Below are 5,683 nucleotides of genomic sequence, written 5' to 3'. Positions count from 1 at the left end.
TTATTATTAAAGACCGATTATAACTTTTGTATAGTAAATGTTTTTATACCAGTTTTAAAATGAGTTATTAATTTTAGACAATTTCTTGCCTAAAAACACAGATCACAGATGATCTCTTGCATAGAAATGAGAAAACGCTCAGATAACACAAAATAAGCATCATTTTTGCTTAGAAAAACTAAGCTTTAATTTAGAAAGAAATTTATTATTATAAGTATTATTATCATTATTATTATTATTATTATTATTATTATTAATTATTAATTATATATTATTATATTAATTATTAATTATTATTATTATTATTATTAAACTTGAATAATAAATACAAGAAAAATGGCGACCACGACACACGTCTGTAAACAGTGCCGTGAAACAGTAAATATAAACATCGACAAAGTGATCCTTTGTTATGGAAAGTGCAACACATGCATTCACTATGCATGCAGCCCATACAAACCTGGAGAAATCAAGGTACTAGATAACTACAAGGAAAATATCAAATGGGTGTGCGACTCCTGCAGAATCAGACCCTCGCAAGAGGAAGCGATGAGACACCTTATAGACATTGTAAGTAACCTTAAGGGAAAAATTGACGACTGTCTGAAACAAATACAAAATCAAAACGGAACAATACAAAGGTTAGATCAACTGTTAGCGGAGTCACAAACCAAATCGTCCAAACCAATAACAAGATCCAACAAAGGACACACAGATGTCATCACAAACCAAGAAAGAGAAAACCTGACGAACGTAAAAGCTCAGAAAAAAAGTAACAAGCCATCTGACAGGGTGATAGAAAACAACAAGCAAAAAAAAACAAGTTGACAAGGAGGGTAACACAGTCCAGGACAAAAAACCCGAAACAAGCCAATCATTAAACCAACGAAACGACGAAAAAGAAAAAGACATCAGGACAAAGGTTGCAAAAAAATCGAAACAGGACGTAATCACAGGGACAGCTAGAGTAGATGAGGCTGACGGCTTCAGAGGCGCCCGTAAGATGGGATGGCTGTTTGTTGGCCGTGCAACAAGTACTACGACAGAAGATAAAGTATCAAATTATCTCAAACAACTACATCCTGATGAACATTTCACCGTGGAAGAACTACCCAAGCACATCAACAATAAGAGTCAAAATAAATCCTTTAAAGTTGGACTACGATTTGAATTAGTAGAAGAAATGATGAAACCTGAGTCGTGGCCCGAAAACCTAACCATACAGAGGTTCAAGTTTTTTCGAAGACCCCAACAAATCGGTAGGTTTTGAAAACCTAACCACAATAATAAACTATAACATACAATCACTATCGAAAAAAATAGACGCACTGACTATACAGTTAACAGAAGACGAAGTAGACATTGTAATTATCACTGAGCACTGGTGCAAGGACAACACCCTGGAAAGCTTAACCATCCCAGGATATAATATTATAAGCCACTTTAGCAGATCACTTAACCAGCATGGCGGATCCTTAATCGCAACAAGGGAGGGTATTTCCGCAAAAAATATTGAAGGCATTAGACCCTTATGTGAAGAATTCACTGCAGAAATCTCAGCTGCTGAGATTCCTTCAAAAAACTTAATAATAATGGCGGTATATCGATCTCCAAATCAGAACTTCAAGCACTTCATAGATAAAATTAATGAAGCACTAGAAAACCTGACACAAAGGAACCACTCTAGACGATACATTGTCGCTGGGGACTTTAACACCAATATTCTCAAGGATGGCGTCGAACAATCTTTATTAATCGAAACTTTCACAACATATGGTATGCAACCACTAATGAGAGAGGCATCTAGAACAACTGAAACTTCTTCTAGCTGCATAGATAATATATTTTCAAATATTAACATAGAAGAAATCTTCTCAAAAGAGACAAAAAGTTGGTGCATGTCTGATCACTACTGTCAAGTCCTGAAGATTAAGAACCCAGTGCAAGAACCTAGAAAACCAGAAAAACATATATACAGAAGAATAAATGAACAGAATACTTACTACTTTAAGGAGTACTTAACCGGAATTGAGTGGGCTCGTGTCTTCAAACACCGTAATGCAAAAGAGGCCTACACTGTCTTCCATACAACTCTGACAGCTGCCTTTGACAAATTCTTCCCTAGAAAAGAAAAAATTAATAAACCAAAATTCAATAAGAGACCTACGTGGATTAGTAAAAAAATCATGAGTATGAAAAATACACTAGAAGCTCTACAAACAATAGCAAGAGTTGAGAAAAGCCAACAATCAGCTGAGGTCTTCAAGTCATATAAACGCAGCTACTTCCAAGAAATTGAAGAAAACCACAGAAACTACAACGCTTATATCCTAAACAATGCTGATAATAAGCAAAAAGCCATTTGGAAAATCATCAATACAAAAACGAAGACAAGCAATACCAAAGAATGCAAATTGAATGCCGACGACCTCAATCTCTACTTTGCCACGATAGGAGAGAAAACGTCAGACAGTATAAAAAAAATCGACAAAGATCCTTGTGATTTCCTCAAGGCGTGTAAAAGCAATGCAAAATCGTTTTGGTTAGCGCCTGTTAGTGAAGAAGAGGTCACAAGACTGATAAGATCCTTAAAATGCAAAAACTCCAAAGATGTGTACGATATGTCTACGTCATTTTTGAAAGAAATACTCCTAGAAATTACAAATCCACTTACTATGCTCATAAACAAAAGTTTTATTGAAGGATACTTTCCTGACGAGTTAAAGGTGGCAAAAATTATTCCGGTTCCAAAAGAAAAAGGCGAAGTAGAAAACATCAACAAATTTAGACCAATCTCTATTCTACCTACAATTTCAAAAGTCTTCGAGGCTGCTCTGAAGAATCGTTTAATGAAGTATCTTGAGCAAAATGACTTATTTAGTGAGTCACAACATGGCTATAGAAGTGGTAGATCAACCATTACTGCAGCATTGGATCTATACAAGAAAATAACAAGAGCCCTAGATAACCGAGAAATGGTAGAAGTAGCGATGTGCGATCTAAGCAAAGCGTTTGACACCCTGCCACACAAGTTGATTCTACAAAAATTACAACACTATGGGATACGAGGGATCACGCAAGAAATTTTTAAGTCCTACCTTGAAAATAGAACCCAGATAGTAAAATGGAATGAAAAATGGTCAAAGCCTCTGCCAACAAGGTGTGGAGTGCCCCAGGGATCAATCCTCGGTCCACTGCTATTTATAATCTATGTAAATGACTTGCCTATCAATATGAGAGTGGATGGACAGTGTCTATATGCGGACGACACTTCCTTCTGCATCAAAGAAGAAACAGAGGATACGCTAAAACCAAAAATGAGAAAAATCCTTGAAGATGCCAATGAATGGTTCACAGCAAATAAACTGAAACTCAATGGAGACAAGACTCAGGAACTATTTATATCTTCAAAACCCACCAACGTCACATCGGTAAAATTCTTGGGATTTTACCTAAATAGCAAAGCATCTTGGAAGGACCACATTCAGGAAACCTGCAAAAACCTAGCATCAGCTTTATTCAGTATCAGAAGAATCAAGAATATCTCAACTCCCCAAGCTGCAAGGGTGACATACTTTGCTAACTTCCACAGCAAAGCCACCTATGGTATACTTCTATGGGGTACTTCATCAGATGCTGACAAGATCTTCGTCCTGCAAAAGAAAGCAATCAGAATCCTGTGCCAAATGAACTATCGGGAAAGCTGCCGCCCAGCCTTCAAACAACAACAAATTCTTACCATCCCTTCCGCGTACATATTGAGCTGTCTGAGGTACGTCCACAACCACCTCCACGAGTTCATCAAGAATGGCTCATATCACGAGCATAACACAAGACACGCTGACGCGCTCTCAACACCGTACCATCGGCTTAAAGTGTCACAGCACAGCATTGACCATTGGGGCCCGAAGCTTTATAACAAGCTTCAGGACCCGATGAAGAGACTAGCTCCGGCTCTGTTTGAGAAGAAGGTAAAGGACGCACTATTAGAAATGAGTTATTATTCTATCCAAGAGTTCCTGGATAACCCTCCAGATTTAAAATAAATGTATGTATTGTCCCATATACACTTACATGTACATAATTATATGACGCGCCATGTATTATTTATTGATGGCAATAAATCTATTATTATTATTATATTATTATTATTATTATTATTGTTTCTTTTATTACTATTATTATTATTATTATTATTATTATTATTATTATTATTATTATTATTATTATTATTATTATTAACTTTTGTATAGTAAATGTTTTTATACCAGTTTTAAAATGAGTTATTAATTTTAATCAATTTCTTGCCTAAAAACACAGATCACAGATAATCTCTTGCATAGAAATGAGAAAACGCTCATATAACACACAAAATAAGCATCATTTTTGCTTAGAAAAACTAAGCTTTAATTTAGAAAGAAATTCATTATTATAAGTATTATTATCATTATTATTATTATTTCTTTAATTACTATTATTATTATTATTATTATTATTATTATTATTATTATTATTACTATTATTATTATTATTATTATTATTATTATTATTATTATTAACTTTTGTATAGTAAATGTTTTTATACCAGTTTTAAAATGAGTTATTAATTTTAGACAATTTCTTGCCTAAAAATACAGATCACAGATGATTTCTTGCATAGAAATGAGAAAGCGCTCATATAACACACAAAATAAGCTTCATTTTTGCTTAGAAAACTAAGCTTACTTTTATTTCTATTATTATTTTTATTATTATTATTATTATTATTATTATTATTATTATTATTATTATTATTATTATTATTATTATTATTATTATTGTTATTATTATTATTATTAACTTTTGTATAGTAAATGTTTTTATACCAGTTTTAAAATGAGTTATTAATTTTAGACACTTTCTTGCCTAAAAATACAGATCACAGATGATTTCTTGCATAGAAATGAGAAAGCGCTCATATAACACACAAAATAAGCATCATTTTTGCTTAGAAAAACTAAGCTTTAATTTAGAAAGAAATTCATTATTATAAGTATTATTATCATTATTACTATTATTATCATTATTATTACTATTATTATTATTATTATTATTATTATTATTATTATTATTATTATTATTATTATTATTATTATTATTATTATTATTATTATTATTATTATTATTAACTTTTGTATAGTAAATGTTTTTATACCAGTTTTAAAATGAGTTATTAATTTTACTCAATTTCTTGCCTAAAAACGCAGCTCACAGATGATCTCTTGCATAGAAATGAGAAAACGCTCATATAACACACAAAATAAGCATCATTTTTGCTTAGAAAAACTAAGCTTTAATTTAGAAAGAAATTCATTATTATAAGTATTATTATCATTATTATTATTATTATTATTATTATTATTATTATTATTATTATTATTATTATTATTATTATTATTATTATTATTATTATTATTATTATTATTGTTATTATTATTATTATTATTATTATTATTATTATTATTATTATTATTATTATTATTATTGTTATTATTATTATTATTATTAAAAACTTATATTAAACAGACAGAAAACGTCGTGTTCTGACACAAAAAAACGAATTACGTTATAGACTTGACGAGAACGGCGTATCTCGGACTCTTATAGGACTCTTATAGGGTCAAAAATTATCAGTTTGGATTAA

General features: G+C 31.5%; 1 long non-coding RNA gene across 2 annotated transcripts; it reads right to left on the bottom strand.

Moving 5' to 3' along the window:
- Positions 1 to 1,732: 1,732 nt before the first annotated feature.
- On the bottom strand, positions 1,733 to 4,135 carry LOC135267407 (uncharacterized). 2 transcript variants are annotated; one of them, XR_010335829.1, is made up of 4 exons: positions 3,740 to 4,135; positions 3,099 to 3,653; positions 2,004 to 2,121; positions 1,733 to 1,950 (listed from the first exon to the last, which is right to left on the bottom strand). It is a non-coding gene; the product is annotated as an uncharacterized LOC135267407 (long non-coding RNA). The 2 variants fall into 2 exon arrangements; XR_010335828.1 differs by having other exon boundaries at positions 3,099 to 4,133.
- Between the last annotated feature and the right edge of the window lie 1,548 nt (positions 4,136 to 5,683).

Source organism: Tribolium castaneum, unplaced genomic scaffold, assembly GCF_031307605.1.
Source record: "Tribolium castaneum strain GA2 unplaced genomic scaffold, icTriCast1.1 ptg000006l, whole genome shotgun sequence".
Lineage (NCBI taxonomy): Eukaryota > Metazoa > Arthropoda > Insecta > Coleoptera > Tenebrionidae > Tribolium > Tribolium castaneum.
Note: the sequence above shows the minus strand (reverse complement) of the source record. Positions and strands in the feature narration are given on the sequence as shown.